At 44.3% G+C, this 23977-nt stretch overlaps 1 protein-coding gene across 1 annotated transcript in view; it reads left to right on the top strand.

The window, feature by feature from the left end:
* The first annotated feature begins 648 nt into the window (after window positions 1–648).
* Window positions 649–23977, top strand: part of TBC1D5 (TBC1 domain family member 5) — a 271575-nt gene continuing 248246 nt past the window's right edge. Inside the window, exon 1 of the mRNA XM_015426945.1 lies at window positions 649–805. The gene's annotated coding sequence lies outside the window, so the exon portion shown is untranslated. The remainder of the gene's footprint in view (window positions 806–23977) is intronic.

The raw sequence follows: 23977 nt of genomic DNA on the forward strand, positions 1-23977 counted from the left end.
TAGAGTTTATTTTTCTGGTTCTGGCTTCAAGGGGCCCGGGGAAGAGTGCGGGAAAGTCTAAAGGACCTTTCGTTAAGAATTAAGACACGCTTTTCTGCCTAGGACGAACTGAGCTCCGACTCACGAAAGCTGGTGGAGGAATAAATTTTGTTCCGTGCCACTGAAGTTCAATTTCATTCTGCTTTTCTCTCAAAGTACTCCACTGACCGCTCATGGCAGCGGCGTCTGTCCGACCCCCATTTGGAAGACTTATCTAGTCGGCTACTGGAGCTCCGGGACACAAAAGTTTGGCGTAGCGTGAGAAGACGAAAGAAACCCCTCACGAACGTCACCCCCAACACCATACACACGCGAGGACAACGTTCCCCTCCGGCTGCCCCTCCGTAACGGCTTGCCTTGGTCCCCCTCCCCTTTCCCTCCGGATAGACAGACCGCGGCGGTGAAGGCGGCGGCCGAAGCAACCCTGTGTCCGCGCGAGCTCGTCAGCGCAGGAGCGCCTCCGTCGCGCGCCGCCACTCCCGCCGCGCGCGTGGGCGGCCTCCGCTTCCCTTGCAGGCCGGGCGCCTGCGTACCAGAGGCAAGGGGCCGGCGGTTGAACTCGGCAGCCAGCGTCGCCTCCGAGAAAGGGGGAGTGGAGGGGGGGGGGGAGGCGCGGGCGGGAGCAGAGCCCTCCTTCCCTCCCTTTCCCTAGCCGGGGTTCCTTCCCTTTTGCGGTTCGGTGGCCTCTCTGCTCGAGGGAGGGACGCAGGCGGGGAGGAGGGAGGCTGACCCACCTCTCCAAGTGCCAGTGCACCACCCGCAGCAGGTAAAGCTTACGGAGCCTCAGGCAACGTCTCCCTCACCGCGCTGACCCACCCCTTTCCCGCAACAGCAGAGGACTGCCAACGGCTACCCCCTCCCCACTTTCCTGCCTCTCCCTCTTGGTCCCCTTCTCTCTCTCTCTCTCTCTCCTCCCCCCGCCTAAGTCCTCAGCTGTCACTGCGCAGCAGCGAGGAAGTGGCTGTGTGAGGCCTGTAATGCTAAAGGCTGCTGCTCCTCTCCCACCTCCAGAAGCCAAGCTGAGGCCGGCGCTTCCTGATTCTTTCTGTTGTTTTGGTTCTTTTCACGTATAAGACAGTTTCGAGTTATTGCTCTTTCCCCTTCTCCAGGCCTGCTAATGTAAACGTGGACGTTGTTTTCATCGCTCCCTCTCCCCTCACGTGTTACAAGATATCCCTTATCAAGGTTTCTTGTGTGGGTTTTTTTGGGTGTATATCTGTTAGCCTCACTCCCATTGGCCTAGAAGCTTCCATACTGGCGTTTTAGGACCTGAGTTTCACTTTTGTATTCCTATTTCCTACTAATGCTTACCGCTTGTTCTTCCAAGTGTAGAACACAGTTTTCTTACAGTATCTGCTTACTCAGTAGTTTTGTTGTTTCTACTAAAAGCCTAGATTTCAGGACTGGGGGGGAGTCTCTGTTCTTGTGAATGTTTAAACATCACTTTCTTTTGCTTGTAGAAATAACTTTTTACAGCATATCAAGCAGAGATCTTTCTGTAGACATTTATTTATTTACATTATTTATAGTCTGACTTTCTCACTGGGTTTCAAGGAGGATTACACAGAGTAAGGCAACACAGTCAGTAGGATGAGGTATCCAATAAATAATCAATCAATATACTTTCAGGTACTTTTTTAGTACCTTAAGGTTTCATGGGTTGAGGCCAATGCTTCCTCTAAGCTGTAGAGTTTTGTGAGCAAAAATTCTACTTTGCGAGCTACTGGCATTAAAGTTCTGAGCGAGCAATTTGTCTACTGCATAAATTAGTTTGCTCTGGAGCTGGAGACTAAAAAACTGAGCGAGCTCACATTAACTCAGCTTAGAGGGAACACTGGTTGAGGTTATGGCAATAATTGTCACACCAAAGGTGTACCTACTAGTATGTTACTATAGCCTAATCTCTTGTTTATTTCACATGAGTTAATCTGTTAATTGTATAAACTGGGAGCAAAAGATCTGTGTAACTAGCTCTGCATGCCCAATGGGGCTTTGCGTTTATGTTCTGGAGTAGTTCTCAGTGTCACATGGTAAGTTGCTTGGAAACTGAAGTGACTTTCAAAAACACTTTGTGATATGGCATTAAGATATATTGTTAAAAGAAAAATACTGTAAAATCCCACTAGGTGTTCTCAAGCCCTTGTGTCTGCCTAAACTAGCTTTTTGGATCTTGGCCATGATCTTTATGTATATATGCCAAAATTCTCCCTTTAAAGATCCTGTGAAATTAGTATTTTCTTACTGAAAGAGAACGGTAAGAGTAAAAAGGAAGTTGAACATGAATGCTTCTGTACAAGATGAAATGCTGTTCTCTGGATACTGTGCCTTTTTATACTAACTATACTTGAGGTATTATACTTTTTAAACTTTATATTTCATTAATAAAACATAGTATAATAGTTGATTCTCTAGATGAACTATATATAATCCTCTTGTTTTCTTTATAGAAAGCTCACGGGTATATTCAAGGTATAACTGATTGGGAATACAAAATGGATATTATTTGTGTAGTTGAAGTATTATTGGTGAAGACAGACTTACAGTGTGTGAAGACAGATATATTGCATATTGGGAAAAATTTGAGCATACGTGTACAGCTTTGAAAAAATGAAGAGGTGAGCAGTGACTTACAAAAGCTCATACCCTGCCACAGACTTTGTTAGTTTTTAAGGTGCTATGGGCTCTTGCTCTTTTCTACTACTACAGACATACTAACATGGCTACCCATCTTGATCTACAATCTTCTGCTTAAACTACTTGATCAAAAGATATCTAAAGAAGTGAGCAGTGACTCACAAAAGCTCATATCCTACCACAAAGTCTTTAAGGTGCTACTGGACAGGAAATAATAGTTTGACTGAGTCTGGAATGAGCAGATTTGTTTTTGAACCCATTCTAGTTAGGTTTGAAGAGTGGAAGCCTCTCGGAAGACAAGTAACCTAATCTTAAATAGAGGGACACATGCAAACCTTTTAGGATGGCCTATACCTTTTGATACAACTGAGTATAATATCTGTCTATTAATCAGGGTTGGGGGTGCAAGGCAGCCCATTACATCCAACAAGCTTTTCTACCAGTGAAAAGGGAAGGGGGTACCCTGTGATCACCAAAAAGACTATGCTGGGGCTCATGGGGGCTGCCTGGAGAAAAGCTATGTAAGATGAGGGTTGCAATAAGTAGGGGAATTGTACAAGATTGGGTCAAAAAGCTGTATGGACCCAACCCAGTTTCTTTTCCTGCTTGGAAGACAAATTCTGCAAGATAATATTTCAAGGGAGACTTTAGCTCTGTTCCTTTGAATTGTTCTATGGGATTTGAAGGGCTCTGTTTTGTTCCTTATGCATTAAGCATGAAATTCTTGACTGAGGTCATCAGGAGATTGTCTTAAGGTGCCATCAGTTATGCTGGTAACTGCTTCTTTTCACCAGAGGCAGATGGAGCGATGGATGTGCTGAACAGGCATCTGTAGGTGGTGATGAATGAGATCAAATAAACTAAGGCTTAGTCCAGAAAGGGCAGAACTCTCTTAGCCAGAGGTTATTTGGAATGGGATGTTGAGCTAACTGGGTTAGCATGTCTTCTAAGTTATTTGGTTTGCATCTTGGGGTATGGATCTGTTGTTGTATTTGGATGCATAAGAGGCATGGTCAAAGTGCTGCTTGCCAGCTTTGGTTGGTGAAAGAGTAGCACTTTTTCTGGAAAGGAATGGGCCGGCTAGCTACAGTTATCGATGTTCTAGAGAGCCAGTGTGTTGTAGTACTTAGTGTGGTCTCCTAGGATGTGGGAGATGCTACTGTTACCCCTACCAGCTTTATTAAATAATATTCTTGCCTTTAGTTTGGATTGGGAATTAGCATCAAAGGCAGAGCTAGTGAGAGGTGGGGCAGTAGCGAGATCTGCTATCAGTGTTTATGGCGATAGCTCCATTAAACCCCTGGTTGACTCAGTAACCAGTCCAAATTGTAAAGAGAAATGGGTTTTATTAAGAAAAATAATACTGTAGGTATTTTCACTCAAAATAAAGATTACAAGCAAATAAGAAGAAGCAAAAAGAAGCTAGCAGACAAATAGAGGGGTAGGAGGTTGGGTAATACTATACCTATCCAGATATGCAGGGGTCCATTGCTGGAAAGGGAGGGGACCCAAACTGTGGGGTTTGGGCATGCATCTCTACTGTAGGCTGCCTCAGAGTGACACGTGGTTGAGGTCATGTGAATGGATGGATATAGACATTGTAATACAATGCAGACCAATATGAGGTCTTGAAGGGCTTGTCTCAGGTGAAGACAAAAGATTACCTGGACCAATCAGGGGTCCCAGTGGGTGCAGCATCAGAGGGGCAAGACCTAGTTGTGACCAGTGAGGTCCCAGAGGGACAGAGTCTGGTTATATATATTGTTAATAGCACCTTATGTTGTTGTTTTAAGATTTAATGCTTTTATTATATTGTTGTTTTTAGCTATTGTATATACCGTGTTTCCCCGAAAATAAAACACTGTCTTATATTTATTTTTTCTCAAGAAGACACACTAGGGCTTACACCACAAATAAAATAATAAATAAATAATCTTGAGATTAGCCAGGTGCTTGATGGCTGGGCTAGGAGTGTCCAGGGGTTCCCAGGTAAGGGACAAAAGACTGATGGGATTTATCAATGGTAAAACAGTGTCACTTTGGAAACGTGGTAATGAGTTTCCAGGACTGGACAATAGGAACTGGAGGTTTCTTCTACATGCAAAGTAGAAGTTCAGGTTTGGTTCCTAATTGCATCTCCGGGGGTAAAAGCTTATGTGCTTGTCCATTTGAACTAATCAGAAGGAAGCAATATTGCTTGATGAACCACCTGGTCTTGGGGTGTGGGAAAGGAGCAAGAGGCAAGACTTGTAATTGTCAAGGAAATGTGAGAAGGGAAGATGAGATCATATTGATAGGATTAGTGGTGGAGACTGAAAAGAGAGTTACTCTGGGGCAGGCAGGTCCGTTGTCTGGAGTATACAGATGTCAGCCGGGGGGGGGGTAGTCGCAGCTGTCAGGGCAAGATTTCGTGCTTTTCCAGGGTCATATCTTAGGCATAATTTCTGTCTTGCCAGTCCTAGCCTCCATCCTTATGTTCAGTTGCCTGGTTATGGACTCCTGGGGCACCCCTGTGGGTTCCACTGATGGTTGAAAAGATCCCTCCTGTTGGACAGGGAGTTGGCATACTTACAGCTACCTACTTATTGAGCTGAAACAGATAGTGATGAGGGCTAGGGTTTTTGCAGTAGTGGTATGACTTTTTTTTTAAACTATGTCATTCTTGAGATTCACCTGGGTCCAGCCTACCTGAGGGACCGCCTTTCCCTGTATGTTCCCCCAAGAGCACTACGGTCTGGGGCCCAAAATTTACTAACTGTTCCGGGCCCAGAGACGTAAAACTGGTCGCTACAAGGGCCAGGGCCTTTTCGGTGGCGGCCCCTACCTGGTGGAATGAGCTCCCGGAGGAGATCCGGGCCCTGCAGGATCTGATGCAGTTCCGCAGGGCCTGCAAGACGGAGCTCTTCCACCAGGCCTTCGCGTAGGGGCCGCCGCCGCCCCCCCGCTGCATTGTCATCATGGGGGGGTGGAGAGAGGCCCTAGGAAGCGAACATCTGAACATCTGGACTCTTTAACATCTTATTAAATATTGAACCCACTATACGACCACTGGGAATGTCTGGACGCGGTCCATCAACTTTTGGGGCTTTTGAATTTAAGATATCGAGCACTATCTGTACTGGTTTTTAATTGTATAATATGTTTTTAATTATATGAATTGTATGTTTTTTATTGCTGCAAGATTTCTTGCCTGTAAGCCGCTCTGAGCCCTACGGGGGAGTGCGGGATATAAATCTGATTAATAAATAAATAAATAAATTCAATGCAATACAGAGCTCAGCGCCATCAGTATACTGATGACCCCCTAATCCCAAAGCTATGGACAATCTTACTCACTTATAAGTGGAACAGCATAGTCCATGATTTAAGTCATATAGTTTTCTGGCTATGGCTAGGAAGAAAAGACCAGAACCATTTTAGTTCAGTATCTTTTAAGCCCACTTTAATTTCTTGGCTTTTCAGTAGTATAGAATGGTCAACTATGGTGAAAGTGGCTAAAAGATCCAGTAGGATCAATAGAAATGTATTTCCCGTATCCAGTTTTGTTTGGATATTGTCCACCAGAAGAACAATTTCAGTTTGTCTTCCAATGTCAGGCCCGGAACTGAATTGAAATTATCAGAGGCATATGAGTCAACCAGGAAACCATGGAGTTGCTTCACCACTATTAGAAAACCATGATGTTACTTCACCACCACCCAAAAATGGTAAAACAGACACAGGCCAATAATTGGCTGCAATATCACTGACCAAAGAATTTTTTTTCCGAAGTGCACATTGTTAGATTCCTTACAGCTTAGGAAATTCACCCCAGTTCCAAGAAGAATTAATGGTATCACAGTATGGAACCCAATCTTTTACTCGTCATGACTTATTCAGCCAAATAAGGGTCCAAACAACAAGTGGTTGTCTTCACAATACCCAGGATCTTGTCAACATCAGGGACACCAATCCATAACTGTTTATAGGAAACTGATTAGGTAAAGCTTCTAACACTTCTAAAGCTTGATATGTCTTAATTGAATTATACCTGAGAAATTTTATCGGCAAGGAACTGCACAAAATTATCACAGTTTAGATTCTTATCACTTTGGGATTCACTTCTAGGAGTCATCAAGTATTCATTATCCTAAGCAATTGAGCTGCACTTAATTTGGTTGCCACAATTTTTCCATGAAAGAAAAAGTATAAGGTTGTGTAGTTCAATGATATGTGCCTTGTGCCCAGAAAAGACATTGTGCAATGACTGAATATTTTCAAATCCTGTTTGAAATCTCGTTGTTTTGCAAGATCTGTGATAATATCAAGGGCATTAAATAAAGGAAACTAATACTTTCTTTTTCTGTCACATGAAACAATAATTTGTGCTATAAGAGAAGTCTGTGAGGAGCTGTCCTTAACAGAAGAATATTAAGAAAGTCATCTTAATAGAGAGAGTAAGTGTCAGAGGCATGTACATTTGATATTGATGACTAAAACTTTGCCAGATTTTTAGTAAAATTTCTGTGATTTTGTGACTCTCAGTTTTTGTAAATAGCCTGAACATCTGCATAAAAAGATCCCTGATGAACTTGTCCAAGGTCCAGTGGCCAGCCAAATATTTCCAGGGACTCCATAAATATGGCATGGAGGCAACAGCCCTCCCTCTCTCTCTCTTTCTCCCCCCCCCATATAATCTCCCAAAATGGTACCATGTAGTGTCATGACTGATTGGAACCATGTTCAGTCATTATACTTCAGAATACACAGATCCTGAAGATAAACAACAGTGCAGGGCTGTGCAAATTCTAGGTAATCAAAACATAAACAAAAGTGGCCAGCCTTACGTTGATTTTCTTCTGTCTCTTGTGACAGGAGTAATTGTTTATTTATGATGCATTCAATAGTGACCTTTGTACTAGTGGGATTTCTGAAGGGCATATACTGTGAATATTGTAACAGTTGGCATTTTGTCAATGTGTTCCTTCTGCTGCCTTATACATTTTTCTTAGCATGAGTGAATGTTTCTAGATACAAATTTCTTCACACTGGGATGGTGTTAAGGCTACAGTATTTCAGAAGAATAGAGAATAATACAGAAGGGTGACTTATTGACCACTAAATTACCAATATATTGATGATGAATAAAAATATATATATTTTCAAGGTAGACATCTTACATCCAGTAGCAAAGGCAGTTTTTAAAAAATCCAGCTTGTATTTACCTCAGATATTTTTGACAATTTTATATAATTTCAAAAAACTGTATTGGTAAATACACTATTTTTATGAATGTCTGTGCATTTTCCTTTAATATTCCATATGCCTTTCTACAGCTATAATAAGAGCAGTGATGCGAGTTTTCTGTAAAGATTCAGATTTTCTGGAAAACCTTTCAGGAAAGTTATCCAATACCCTAAATAGAGTGTGGTCCACTAGCAGGTTTATTTTGATTTAATTTACTAAATAAATTTTAAAAGTAGCTCATGATTAATATTATGTCAATAAATGACTGAACTGGAATATTTGGTTAGGGAAACAAGTGTGGTTTAAATGTTACAATAAAAGTAGAGCTTTATATGGGTGGTTTTTTAAAAAGTATTTGTGTGTGCTTGCATGCCTGGAAGTCATGGTGACTTCTGGTGACCCTTAGTGGGTCTAGGACACTTCAGAGAGGTGGCTTGATATTACCTGCCTCTGTGTCCTGGTCCTGATATTCCTTGGAAGTCTCCCTTCAAGTACTTGCCAGGGTCGCCCTGCTTAGTTTCCAAGATCTGACAAGATCAGGCTTGGAAATTATTGTTGTGCTTTTGACATTTTTGTGCATTTATTGTTAGTCCCAGTTCTATCATGTGAGCTAGCATCAAGTCCATGTGTTTCAGATGATCTTCCAAGGTAAAACAAAAGATCTGAAGGTCATCTGTATATACAAATCCTTGTACACCCTTTAGCAATTTATACACCAACCTTTGAAAGGTGCTTGGGATATTTGAAAATCCAGATGGAAGAACAATGAATTCAAAAAACTTAGTCCAGAACAGTTTTCATCACCTAGCTGAGACTGTACATCCGCAGGAACTTGCATATATTTCTTAGTTAAATCAGAGGTGGTTAAAGAAGAAGAGGAGATTGGATTTATACCCTGCCCTTCACTACCTGAAGGAGTCTCAGAGCATCTTACAATCTCCTTTCCCTTCCCCTCCCCACAACAGACACCCTGTGAGGTAGGTGGGGCTGAGAAAGCTCTTTTGAGAACTGCTCCTGGGAGAACAGCTCTGAATGAACTTGTAACTGACGCAAGGTCACACCAGCAGCTGCATATGGAAGAGTGGGAAATCAAACCCAGTTCTCCCAAATTAGAGTCCATACTCCTAACCACTTCACCAAACTGGCTCTCTGAGCTTTGTGAAGTTTTTCAATAGGTAGCATTAGTTACGCATATGGGTTGAGTGCTAGTATTCATCTTTGATAAGCTATGAAAATTGGATAACTTGGTCCAGTGTCTGAATCAGAATAGTTGGAACATCATGGTGTACAATGACTGGCAACTGCAAGTGTTTCCTTTATCTCCTTTGCGACAGTGTCTGCATATTTTCCAGTAAACTTGATGAGAGATGTGAAAATAGAGGCAGCTGTAAGGTTGGTGAGATGTGAGGTTGGTGAAAGCTGGTTTGCCGGAGAACATGGCACTGTGGTTCTGTAAAATAGCCACTATCTGCTTAACCGGGACAATTGGTGTCTATCTATTTTGTACTGCTCATATGGCTATCACCTTAAGAAGAAATTAGAACCAAAGAAAATATTTTAAAAGACCTTACTCAGTATTATTTCTCTTATATTTGATTATTGTGCCTATGAATTTTGCCACGGAGAAGGTGACACGATCATTGGTATCTGATAGTAGCCATGACACCTGGGCTCGTACATTTAGCAGTTCCATATCTTTAAGTAAAGGGGTGACTAAATTAGCCCTCAACTCATCAAATATAGGGCACTTCATAATCATATTTTCAATGGTTTCGATTGTATGATATGAGCATCTGCATGTTCTATCAGAGTATGATACTTTGTTATATCTGCCCTCCAAAACTGCCGAGGGAAGAACGTTCAGTCTTGCCAAAGTTTATTACACTTATATCCCGCTCTCCCCGTGAGCAGGCTCAGGGCAGCTAACAATATTTGGTACAATGCACCAGATCATAAAACAGTTAAAACAGTTAAACAACTTACAATTAAATAATTTACAGTTAAAATGCTCACAATTTTAAATCACAGCGGCGTACCATATAATACCGCACCCGAGGTTCTCAGTCTCTGGGCTCCAGATGGTACCATATAATGTCGATTAGGCTGGCCTTGCACCGCAGATGTTAATTGCGGGCATTGGTGGTAGTAGTGGCGGCTCCTAGTTGAAAGCCTGGTGGAAGAGCTCCATTTTGCAGGCCCTGCGAAACGGTACAAGATCCCGCAGGGCCCTGATCTCCTCTGGGAGCTCATTCCACCAGTAAGGAGCCACCACTGAAAAGGCCGTAGCCCTGGTCGCAGCAAGCCTGGCATCCCTGGGGCCTGGGATAACTAGTCGATGTTGTGACCCCGACCATAGTGCTCGCTGGGGTATATATGGGGAGAGGCAGTCCCTCAGGTATATCAGACCCTGGCCATATAAGTCTTTAAAGGTAAGCACCAGCACCTTGAAGTGAATTCGGTATGCTATTGGGAGCCAGTGCAGTGCCTTAAGCACAGGTCGGATGTGCTCCCATCTAGGGAGACACATCAACAGCCTGGCCGCGGCATTCTGCACCAGCTGCAGCCTCCGGATTTGCGACAAGGGCAGCCCCATGTAGAGAGTGTTACAGTAGTCTAGCCTTGAGGTGACCATTGCGTGGATCACTGTAGCCAGGTCATCGCGGTCGAGAAAGGGGGCCAACTGCCGTACCAGCCGAAGGTGGTAAAAAGCCGACTTGGCAGTGGCTGCTACCTAGGCCTCTATTGTTAAGGAGGGATCCAGGAGCACTCCCAAACTCCTAACCACCGATGCAGGCACCAATGGCGCCCCATTGAAGGTCGGGAGTGGGAGCCCCAACCTGCTCTGACTCAGGCACAGGACCTCCGTCTTCGCCAGATTTAGCTTCAGCCGGCTCAGCCTGAGCCAACCAGTGATGGCCTGCAATGCCCGGCCCAGATCTTCTGGTCTGGAGTCCGACCAGCCACCCAACATCAGATAGAGCTGGGTGTCATCAGCATACTGATGACACCCCAGCCCATATCTCCGGATCATCTGGGCAAGGGGGCACATATAGATGTAAAATAACATTGGGAAGAGCACTGCCCCCTGAGGCACTCCGCACTCAAGTGGATGCCTCCGGGACTGCTGCTCCCCAAGCACCACCCTTTGTCCCTGACCTTGGAGAAAGGAAACGAGCCATTGCAAGGCAAGTCTCTGTATCCCCACATCGGTGAGGTGGCGGGTCAGTAACTGATGGTCGACCGTATGAAATGCGGCCGCCAGATCTAACAACAACAGCACCGCCACACCGCCCCGATCCAGATGTCGTCAGAGGTCGTCAGTAAGGGTGACCAGTGCCGTCTCCGTCCTGTGTCCCAGGCGAAAGCCGGACTGGAAGGGATCTAATGTGGAAGTGTCATCCAGATAGCTTTGTAGCTGTATCGCCACCGCCCTCTCAATCAGTTTGCCCAAATAGGGCAACTTGGAAACTGGCCGATAATTCGCCAATTTGGCCAGATCCAGGCATGGTTTTTTCAAGAGAGGACGGACCATCACCTCCTTGAGTGCCTCAGGGAACTGTCCCTCCCTGAGGGGATATGTTAATAATCTCCCTTAAGGCTCCTCGAAACCCCTCATGGCCAGCTTTAATCAGCCAGGAAGGGCACGGATCAAGGATGCATGTGGTTGGGTACACAGTCACGAGCAGTCTGTTGACTTCCTCCAAAGGAATCCAAAGCTGGCATCGAAGACGTGCAAGGGGCCTCAAGTTCACTCACTGTATCAACTGTGACGAGGAGGTCGCGGCGGAGCACCAAGACTTTATCTGCAAAATAGCTCGCAAATGCCTCACAGCTAGTATCCAATTCCCTAGTATTTGGCCTGCTCTGTGGCAGGGCCGTCATAGTCCGAATTGTTCTAAATAATTGGCTGGGCTGGGCGTGAGCTAGCGGATACAATCGTGGCCACATAAAACTCCTTTTTAGTGGCTTTGACTGCCATCTCACAGGATCTCATAAATGTCCTATAAGATTTTCTTGTTGCTTCGTCGCGAGCACGACGCCACCGTCTCTCTAACCATCTAAGCTCTCACTTCATAAGCCGCAGCTCCTGGGTAAACCAGGGGGCAAGCCTAGAGCGAGGGTGCAGAGGGCACCGGGGAGCAATCTTGTCGATGGCTGCAGAGAGCCGGCCATGCCAGTTCTCTACAAGCTCATCCAACAAGCCGCAAGGGGGCCTCAGATCCCATCGAGCCATCTGGAACCACACTGGGTCCAATTGGCTCTGCAGGAGGGCTAAAATACGCTTGCCGCCTAAACAGGGTCGGGGCGGAACATTTAGACGAGCCCTCAGAGCATGGTGGTCCGACCATGGTACTGCTGAAGCAGTAATCCGGTCCACTGTAACCCCAGCCGCGAAGATCAAATCAAGGGTGTGTCCAGCCTGGTGAGTGGGGATCATTACAAGTTGGGAGAGTCCGAGCGTCAACATGGATGGCACCAGGTCCACCGCCTGAATGGAAGCCGCGTCCTCGGCATGGATGTTGAAATCACCCAAGACTATCAGCCTAGGGTGCTCCAACGCCCAGCCTGATATGGCCTCCATCAGGGCTGGCAGGCTATAGGCCAGTGCGTTAGGCGGTTGGTACACCAGCCAAATCGCCACACTTTCCTTGGCTTCCCATATCAGGCCGACACTCTCAAGGCCCATGATCTCCAACGACAGGAGCGCCCTGAAGAAGTAAGCCTCCCGAATGAACATAGCTACTCCCCTTCGCCCCCTTGTCCGTGATTGGTGTAGGACCGAAAACCCAGGAGGGGCAAGCTGGGTGAGAGCCACCGTCTCCCCATCCCACACCCAGGTCCTGACAGAAAGTGCCGAAGAACAGTAGTTTTGTTGTTTATAGATCTGGCATTGCACAGCACCAATGTTGGAGGGGGGTTATCCATTCTAGCCCCACTGCCAACAACCTTCGGGATGGGTTGCAGGCTGGAAGGGTGCCAAGCCATTCTGTTTCTCCGCCCCCTTCCTTTTACTTCCCGCCTGGACCCATCGCTATACTTTCCCCTTCCCAGGAGCACCGGAATCTGTTGTCCAGGCATTACTGCACCAGCTGATCTCCATGTGAGCCTCAGATCGTTGGTGAGATGAAGAAGATACTCTTAGTATACTTGTTATTAGCGACCTATTTGTTCCTGGTGCTACTAATTCCTGATTTCCTTATCCTGCTACCTAATGAAACCTATGTATTGCTAATAACAGATAATTAATTAGTTAACTGAACTAGCAGCCAAACCCCCCACACTCATTTACACAGTAATTGTAGCCAATCTAGCAGGCAATTTATAGCTAACTAAACTAAGCTAAATTCACATCATAATTATGTTGGCTCCTATGTAACTTCAGCTAGCTATATCTAATTAGAACCCAATTACTAAGCCTTCTATTCTACAACAAAACAATTAATCCCTTGATGTAATTAGGCCCTCACTACTGGCACCAGGTCAGCTATTAGCCAGTGATGTTACTCTTCAGTCCACTTCTAGTCCTTCTCCAAATTCTCAGCTGCAGTGGAGGGAGGGAGAGAACATCCACTTTTCTTGCTGTTCTTTGTTGCGGGCAGACCATTGGGGGCACTCTGACTCCCAGTCTCTTATCAACTCTGAACTCCGCTCGGTGGTCTACTCCAATTTCCCCTCAATGGTCATCCTCCTTCATGAGCTCCCAGTCCGTCCAGCCCCCAGGGACCAGCAAAGAGATCTCCACCAGATTAGAGGCTACCGACCGACCCGGCCACAGGAACACCTCCGCAACTGTCAGGTGGTCATCGAGTCCACCGGGACTGCAGCAGTTCAATGTTTGTTGCCGTCCCAGGCCCGCTACCACCCCCTGGATCATCACCTGAGCCGCCTGCCATTCAGCGCAGCTCCTAGGAGGGTAGAAACCCTTCCCAGGCTCCTCTGTTGCCGTCCGCGTACTCAGCACTCCTTCTGCCACGGGCACCAGCAGCACCGGGGAGGAGCCACCGTTCCGGTCTTGGCTTCGAGATGGTCCCCATGTCGACGGAGCCGCTGGTCGTTCAGCGCAGCTCTTAGGAGGGTGGAAAACCCCCCAGGCTCCTTCGTTGCCGTCCACGAGCACCATGCTTCCTCTGCTTCTCCTATGGCGGGTGCCAGCAGCACCAGGAAGGAACCACTGTCCCAGCCCTGGTCTCGGCTCCAAGATGGCCTCTGTATCAGTGGAGTCATCGCTGCGAGGCCGTCAGTCCCCCTACTGTTGCCGGTGGTATCACCATGGCAGACCAAGGAGGCAGGTAGTGTTCTCATCGAGCAGGCCAAACTGGAACTCCATGCAGGGGTAAGTTAATATCGCGGTTTCTCACCCCGCACCCTGCAACAGCAGTTGGGTTCTTCCTTACTAGTCCTTACCAAAGTAATTCATTGTTATTGTTGTTAAATTATTAACCAAACTGCTTAGACGAAATCAGTTACACAATCAGTTTCGGGAGCGTGAGCATAAGCTCCTTTCAGCGCCGCCGCCATTTTGCATTTTGGCATATTTCGGCAGTTGCATCAGGAGGGCAATTCCCAAATGAAGTGTCGAACATACCCTGCACGCCCTAATAGACGTACTTGTAATATCAAATTTCCTTACAAATTTTTAAATTTGTCTTCTAATGTCTTTAGTTTTTGTATTTTTAATCATATCATTTGTTATTCCTAGGCATTTCATTTTCTTTTCCAACAGTTGATGCCATTGGCTGTAATGTGTATCTGCCTGGATAAGCCCAAGTAGAGTAGATCCTCCCTCAGATTTTAAAACCTTTACTTTAAAGAAAAATGCTTTAATCCAAGCCTTAGCTTCCATTGATAATTTACGTAGTTCCGCTCTCAGTGCTATGCGCGAGACACATCTAGGAGTAGCCAATAAGCGTCGGAAAAAGTCATACTGGATGGAATCCATTTTTTCAGAAGTGGCCTGAATCCAGATTTCGCACCATACAGGAATTGATTTAGAACCTTTGCATTAAATACCTTTAAGGCTGAAGGGACAAATTGGCCTGACAATTGGTGTCTTTCCAGGCCAAAATACTTTATTCTACTGGATAGGTCTGGTAACAGGTTTATAGATGAAGTTGAATCTGGGATAAAAGACATCATGAGAAGGCAGAATTAAATTTGTTTAATGTTATAGATAATATACTCTTAAAAAGTGGCTTCATGTCTTCATCATCTAAGATGGCAGCCAGCATGGAGTCTTGAAATTGAGGTTCGCTGAGTTAGTCGTTTTACCCTAGATTTTACTACTAAACTTTCCTAGATCAAGTAGATAGTAGGTGGAAGTGGGAGCGGACTGAATTTACCTGGCTCCGGTGACCTGAGTGTGCTGGTATTGTTGTTTGTGGGGGTATTCTTCAGGTGCTTGGACGCACAGACACCTGGACGTAGACTGCGGCCCCAGGATTGACCTGCTGCCGCAGTCTCTCCTACAGCGCTGTGGCGCCTCTTTCCTCCTTCTCCAGCGGCTGCTACCAGGCTCATCGGTGAGGCTTGTAGCCTTAATTGGCAGCAGGGCTGTAGTGCGGAGCCGCCATTGCTGTGCCGTTGCTATTGTGCCTGTGGTTGGTGCTGGCTGCTGCCGCTCCTGCTGACTCTTGTTAGGCCCCTGGGCCATCCTGTGAGGCTGTGCTGGGCCATTGGTGTTGTGCCGCCCTTCCCCCTCCAGCAGCAGCTGTGGGAATTGGTGTTGTGGCTTGCGCCATGATTTCCACCCCACAGGATCCTGCTGGACTGGCTGAGTGGGTCAAGCATTGGCCTGGTCAACATGAGTGACCCAGGGGACTGCGGAATATCAACCAAGACGGCGGCTTTCTTGGAGCTCAGCACCACCCTTAGGTGACTTTATTCCTCGTGGCCTTGGGAGATGGGGGCAGGAATATTGAGCTGCCAGGTCCCTCAGCCTCAACTGGGTCTGGGAATGAAGAACGAAGAGGTGGGTGCTAAGTTTTCATGCCTTGCCTGATGCTGACAGCTCTGGCTGGCCCTGGCTGGCCTATAGACCCTGAGCAAAGCTTGTTTGTGTGGACGGTCTTGCACCAGGAGGTGAGGATCTACTGGCTGTTGAGCAACTGGTGTAGAGTCGGGACTTCTGTCACTAAGGAATATGAAGGCCCCTGGATTTCCCCTTTCCCAGCTCATCAACTTGTGACTTTGCTGTGGCCCCCATGCTGGATAAGGCTCTCACCCGGCACAATTGTTTAGGATAATCAGATCTCTTACGTCCCTCTCGGAGAGGACCCAAAGTAATAGAAATTTGACCTTAAACTGTGAGGCATTTGCGGGCTTCTTCACAGATAAAGTCGTCACTCCGCCGCAACCTCCCAGCCAATATTGATACAGTATGTGAACTGGAGGCCCCTTGGCTGTCTCTGGATTCCGTCTTTGACACCTTCAGTTGGCTCTCTCAGGCTGATGTAGACAGAATTCTGGGTACTGTTAGGCCAACCACTTTCCTCCTGGATCTGTGCTCCTCAAAGCTGGTGAAGACCAGCAATGAGAGGTTACGAGGCCCTCTTGGAGATATTATCGACTTTCTCTGGACTCTGAGACTTTCCCGGGGGGGGGGGCTGAAGGAGGCTGTGGGCTTAATATATCATAAGCAAAATCTCCTGCCATGCATGCATAGCTTCTTATGGAACAGTAACTAATACTTATGGTAGATTGATCAAGCTATATATATTTGAATTTATCATATGCATAGAAAATATTCCTGATATTTATACTTTGCTTAGCTTGGTATGCACAAGTTGATCTTCAGCCAGTTAGTAATTTAAGATTGTTATGGCATATTCTTTTTTCCATATATAGTGTGTGTTTTATATATGTTTGTAAACCTAAACTACTGTTTGATGAAACATGTACAGATAGGGTCTGCTATATAAAACAATCCCCCTCCCCTCCCCATTCTGTTTTATCAGTTTTATAAACCCGTTGTCTTTATGTCTTGTTTATTGTATTTATTATTATTTATTTATTTATTTAAGGCATTTTTACCCCGCCCTCCCCGCAAGCGGGCTCCCCATGCTGTGGGAATTGCTAATTATTGTATGTGTTTTTCTTTATTGTGCCCATAGTTTTTTATTATTTTGTCAGAGGCCATCTTCTTCTGTAGTTCCTAATACTTTGTCATTGTTAAAAAAATTATTAATTGATGTTACATGGGGTCAGACAGAATACCTGTAGATTACGTGTAAGTTTTTGCTGTGTGTCACTCAAAACATTTGCTATTTTTATGGATTCTTGTGTAAAACAGATAATAAAATGCTAGTATATTTAAGTGTAGTAATGCATTACCTTCTGAATGCTTGCTAAGCACTTATTTCACAAAGTTGGGCCTTGCAGTTGTGAGTTCCCGACTGCTTAATATTTGTTCCAGGAATGAAAATTGGTATGTTTTCATAGTCTTGGAGGCATGAGTGGCATGACTGCTGACTTCAGCAATGTACAGTCTCCATTTAAATAGGACTCCGAATTAACAAATCACTGTCATTGCAATCAATATAAATTTACTAAAGAGATACAGAGAAAGTGTATTTGTTTTGTGTACAATTAGTATGACATGGCTCTTTGTGACATGAAGTTTCCAGTATGATAAAATATTTTCTTTATTTGCATATTGCTGGTTTGAAGATCTATTGTTTTAAATGAGGCTTATTTTAAGGTTACTTTATTTCAAAAACCTCATGCCGCTTTAAAAAAGAGTTTGGTTTAATGGACCATGAATGCTTCTTACAGCAGATTAGAGTGCTTTGACAATCCCATGACAGTTTTTGTAAATGTTTCCACATGTTGCTTCTCCATGGCAATTCCTATGCGTGATAGGTGCTCTTCAAGGAAATCAGTCAGTGTTCTTCACCCAGCTCTACACATTCATTCAGTTACAGATATTCACATAATTGGCACAATTCACATGTTGGGGGACTCTGTCATGCTGGCGGTGCAATGCTAAATAGAATTCCCCCCTTCTAACCCCATTGGCTTTGGCTAGTAAAGAAGGGTGTAGCTCAGGTTAGGGCTGCATACAGCAGCTACCATCATTTCCACCAGATTTCACAGGTCGGATATAATGTTAGAATCAGCCCTTAAGGGGCTCAAAAGTGAAGGAAATCATTTAGGCTCTTGAACATGGCTATGGGGAGCTTAAACTTTAAAGGAACACCTGGGGAATGGTAAAAAAAAATCAATAAGGTAATTAGAATGATTGCCAAGATTATGAATTCTGTGCTTTTCCAGAAGTGTTAATTACCTAAACACTTTGTTCCTAGACCAGATGCAGGCATATTTTTACTTCCATAGTTGAGTTATAGAAGAAGACTGTTGAAAGCAGTCTTGGAAACTTATTATAGTCCCCTTACTGTACAGCAGTGTGTCATCTCAGATCATGAGGATATCTGTAACAGGCAGAAATGTGATGTTTAAAAAAAAAATTAAATACTTGAATTAATAATGTTTACCCAATTAGTTAGTTTTCCTGCAGTAGTAAATTGTAAAACACTGTTGGTCTTTTAACTGGGCAGTGTGAATGAAGCAGTCATTAAGAACGATGACATGATATGTCTGTGGTGCAATCAAGGACGTGCAGGAGTTTACTCCATGTAGAACTTTTCTGAATAACCATCAGGGTTTCAGGCATATATGCCCATTGTTTGACATCCCCCTTGCGTATCCTCCCTGCCTCTACAATTATAAATTCTAAAACATCTTTAGGAGTCATAAGCACATAAGAGAAGTTATGTTGGATCAGGCCAGTGGCCCTTCCAGTGCAACACTCTGTGTCACCCAGTAGACAAAACCCTAGTGCCATCAGGAGGCCCACCAAAAGTGCCACAACTCCAGAAGCCCTACCACTGTTGCTTCCAAGCACCAAAAAACAGAGCATCACTGCTGTGGACATAACATTCCATCTATAGCCACTGATGGATCCCTGCTCCATATGTTTATCCATATATAAGTCTTCCATTATTCAACCCAAGGAAATATAAAGAAACAAATGATGTGGCTGTTGACCATCCAGTGATTTAAGGAAATTTTAAAAAAGATTTTATCAATCACTGAAACTATAAAGAGAAAATAAAAGAGTAGAACAAAGCAAATGTTGACATTATGGAGAGAGAATGAACTGTTCCAAAGTTGTAATTGGTCTAGCAAAATAGAATAGAATTTGACCAAACACGTTCAAGACTTCAAAAACTAGAAATTGGTATAAGGAGGGCTATGTTTTCATTGGTTGTGTCCTCAAAAGTAGAGAGATGGTCTGAGGAGTGGATTAGAATTCATCTTCAGTACTTGTCCATCCCCTTCATCTTTTGTGCCTCTCAGAGAACAGAGCTCTTCCTAGATGTAGATGATGGGAAGGTGGCAAAAGCTGAACTATGGAGTATGGTTTGCCAACTCTCATTATTAGATTTGAGTGGTCAGTATAAATCATTGTGAAAGTAATACAGTTGTGGACTGCATCTGTATTATTTGCTCAAGGAAATAAACATGAATAAAATGTGCATACTTGCTCATGAATGCACACAGGCCAATACAATCCACACTGAAAAAATAATATATTGTTCATATAGTGAAGAGGAGGGGAATTCTGGGGGACATAACTGGGTGTGCCGTTGTGTTCCAAGTGTTTGGTATCAATTAATTTTCACCAAATAACTTAGCTTGTTTAAGCTAGATTTAATTGTGCTCTGGGAGGAGCTCACCCATCTCTAGTTTAAATGGGAGCTACATGCATCTTGATGTCTTGAGAAAATATGTATAGAGAAAATTATTGAGCTGTAACATGTTAATAATTGTTGAAAAACTGTTCTGATGAAGTTCCAATTCACCACAAAAAATGGATTGTTCATATAGCATACGTTTACCTGCATCTCCCTATTTTCATATGTTTGTGCTGGTACTGTAACTGGGTGCCTAAAAAATTGAGACGGAGGATTTCAGACACTATATTTTCTCCTGGATCATTTAAGACTCGTTTCAGATTCCTCCACAGTCCAACTCAGTTGATCTGTTTTGATTCATATCATCAGTCCTTTCCTTTTCCATATTTTACATCTCATAGTAGTGCTGATGAAAATGGAGAAAGATTCCTGCTGTGCATGGTCACTGTGTGAATTCAAGACCAACAGGAACAATGAGGAGTGGCATTCCCATAATTCCTAATGTCAATTTGAGCACTCCAGTCAGTTATCTAACATCATATTGACCTCAATGTATGGCCTTTCTGACCTAGTTTTTTCCCCATGATCCCCAAAGTCCTTTTTTCTCTTGTGCTGCAGTCTTTGTGGCTCTTTTCGTGCTCCTGTGAGGGGGGGGGGGCGGCAGAGGCCTTTGTCTTGATTGTACCAAGCTTCAGAAATTATCCATAGAAGTTGTTTATGTGGAGATAGTTCTTTTGCTCTGACAGCTAGAACCAACTTACTTCTTTTACTGTGTGCCAGAGGAGGTGATTGTTTTATTGATGAATATGGAAAACGTGAATAGTCCAGTGCTTTGTTCCATTCTTCTAATTTACGACACCAATAATAATGGATGATGGATGAGATATCCAAACATTAATAAATAATCTTAAAAGGTATACTAAATCAAAGAGGAAGAGACCAAGAAACAATCTTATGTAATGTTTCAAGAAGGGTAAGCTAATTCTGGTGTCATTAATTCTGGAAGCAACAAACAATCCATTTAAAGGAGATGTGTTGCCAGTAGGATAGGACTGTAATGGTACTGACACCTTTGCTTACTTTTTAAAGATAAATATTTGTCTTGATTTTAAAACATTGTCTCCATAAAAGAAAAGTTTCTAGAGCCAGATACTGTTTCTGGAAAACATTGTGTATTTTGCTCAGGAAAACTCTTAAGAGATTTTAGCTATATCTTAGAATTCTTAACTATCATATTATAAAAACAAAGTTCAAAATTGAAATGTGTTTTTAAATTCTTATGATTAATTCAAAGAACTGAATGGAGTGATGCTTGCATAATAGATATTTTTTCCATCCCCTTATTGTTGCAGTCCATCCCTTGAAAAGCCAATCCAGAAGGTGAGGGGGATAGGCTTGTGAATAGTAAGGGAAGCAATGTAGGGACTGGAGAGCTGAAGGAGAGATTTGTGCTTATCCTCTTGTGTAAACAGAAATAACCTTACACTTGCAGAAAGGGAAGTTTGGAAGTCTACAATACATCAAGAAGTACATGTAGCACTTTCCTCCTAGACTACTGAATGGAGAATAGGCAAATGTTTGAAAGTTCTTCTCTGTAAAAACGGGGCCAGTTCCAGGTTTTTGTAGGCACTTGCTGAGAGAGCATAACAAGGCCCTATTTTAAAAATTAATTTTCTGAGGATTTGATCATAGGTCTGTAATTTAAAATTCTCAGAATGTAATCTCAGGTTTTGGTAATCTCAAGAAGTACAATGTGTTGGAAAATCTCAGTCATTTCTTTTCTTTTTGTACCAATATTGGAGCTTTACCAAGTAGCACCGAGTCATCTCAGCTCTGTGTCAGCTTTTCACTGTCAAAGGTATAGGCAGAGGTACCTGAATTTCGTCTGGAATGACAGGCCCCAAAGTGAAATTATGGCCCCTGAGTGTAGCAGAAGGGCTGCAAGGAAGAAAAGGAAGGGAGAGCAGAATGAGGTCAAGACACCAACATCATGACTCTGGAGGGAAACAAGAAGCTGACAGTCAGGAAAACTACTGAGGTGGAGCTCAGATTTGGGAATTCCGGAAATATTAATTAAAATGTAACCCAGCCTCATCAGCTCTCAGAAGCTAAGCAGGGTCAGCCCTGGCTAGCGTTTGGATGGATGATCACCAAGGAATATCACTACACAGAAGCAGGCAATGGTAAACCATCTCTGAACGTCTCTTGCCTTGAAAACCCCATGGGGTCACCATAAGTCGGCTGCAACTTGACATTACAAAAGTATTTCATTCCACTCTAAGGTTTGTGATTACACGTGCAAAGCTCTGATTTCAATCACAGGTACGGGCTTTCCAAGCTGGGACCTGTCATTCCAGTCACAGAACATTTCTGTGATTTCCAGTCTCAGAGAAATGATTCTGTTCCTAGAGACCATCATTCCACTCTGGAGCCTCTCATTCCAGATAGTTGAGGAGGAGGAGAGTTGGATTTATACTCCACTCTTCACTCGTAGACTCATCGTGGCTTACAATCTCCTTCCCTTCCTCTCCCCACAACAGACATCCTGTGAGGTAGGAAACTGCTCTTGAGAGAACAACTCAGAGAACTGTGACTGACCCAAGGTCACTCAGCTAGCTGCATGTGGAGGAGTGGGCAATCAAACCCAGTTCTCCTGATTAGAGTCCACTGCTCTTAACCAATGCTCCCTCTAAGCTGTGGAGTGGTGTGAGCAAAAATTCTACTTTGTGAGCTACTGGCATTAAGTTGTGAGCGAGCGATTTGGCTACTGCGTGAATTAGTTTGCTCTGGAGCCCTCCTTCCTGAGCAAAGACAAAAATGTGTGAGCTGGAGGCTGAAAAACTGTGAGCTAGCTCACACTAACTCAGCTTAGAGGGAACACTGCTCTTAACCACTACAAGCTGGGGAGAGGCAGGGAGCAGTAGAGGGGAACTGGAAAGGAGGTGATCCCTCCATCACCTTCAGCTGATTCCTCCAGATTTCCTCCCATACTCCAGAAGCTACCATTGCAAGTGGGCCCACCTGCAGCTCTCATTGTTCAGTGTCAGCTAGGCCTCTTTCGGTCCTGGCTGCCATGGGAATGGGGGGAGGCTATGGAATGTTGAGTTTCATTTCTGCGGTGACTTCAGTGTTTCTATTATCTCTCTGTAACCCACCTAAGCCTACCCACAATGCCAGTAAAAACAAACTTCTTTCCTATGAAAGTAGCCTTTTCACTAAATGTTTTAGTTTTGTAAGACAGAAGGGGTATGATGTAAGAATCTGGAAACTGCAGTATTTCAGTTTATTATGGTTATTATTTATTCATTTGGAGTATCTCTATGCCATCTCTTCAGAGTTCTGCCCAAGTGGGTTTACAATTAAACAGTGTAATATAAAACAGTAAACCATTAAAATGCTTTAGAAAAGAGCAAGAGCCCAGTAGTACCTTGAAGACTAACAAAATTTGTGGCAGGGTATGAGCTTTTGTGAGTCACTGCTCACTTCTTCAGATTAAAATGCTGGTAAGATAAAATGCCTAAATAAATGTCTGGGGGAAAAGATGTGTTTTGGACTGGAGCCTAAAGTAAAGTAGGTGCCAGGTGAGCCTCAAGGGGGGACTGCATTCAGAGGTGAGTGTCACTGCAGAAAATGCCTTGTCTCTAATTTCCACTGGCCTCACCTCTGAAAGCAGGAGCACAGAGTGCAGAGCTTGAGAGGCACATGTGAACTGGCAGGCTTGACAGTATGGGAGGAAATGGTCCTTCAAAATAAAATGTGATGAGCTTCTGGTGGGTGGATAGGCGATGGCGGTCGCTCTCCTCAGAGCTCGAGGAGGCGACTAGCACACCTTCATCTTGGAAGGGTGCCACCTCAAGTGGCACTCCCACGGAACCCTTGCGGTGGGTTCCAAGCCGGAGGGCTTTTGAAGGTAAGCCTCTTCGACAGCTCGAAGCCATGGAATAGAGGCTTCCCTCCGCCCTGATGGTCCAGCCGATGGGTGACCTATGGGTGTAAGCCAATCTGACCGGGACAAGCGGAGGAGATCAAGCGGAATAGCGATGGAAGAGAGCGAGGTCAGAAGTGACCAACAATGAACGTGAGTGATAGATAAATGGACTGTTTTTGTAAAGCGAAGGCCCCCCCCATGGAGAAAGCGGAGTGCAGGGAGGGATGCCTCCTGAACAATTGAATAGATCAAAGAAGCGAAGGGGGGAGAAACAGCGTTTCACTTTGAGAGACTTACTTGAGCTTGGATAGCGAAACGGCTAGACTTTCGAGCTCTGAAACAGAGGTATTGAACTGTAAACAAAGAGAGAACATGGCGGTTCCATGAGGGAAAATAAAACTGAAAGGGAGCCAAAGTCGAAGATTGGAAGAGGGAGCAGACGTCATGAAGACGTTAG

The sequence above is a fragment of the Gekko japonicus genome, unplaced genomic scaffold (assembly GCF_001447785.1).
Source record: "Gekko japonicus isolate JY-2015 unplaced genomic scaffold, Gekko_japonicus_V1.1 scaffold162, whole genome shotgun sequence".
NCBI classification, from domain to species: Eukaryota; Metazoa; Chordata; class Lepidosauria; order Squamata; family Gekkonidae; genus Gekko; species Gekko japonicus.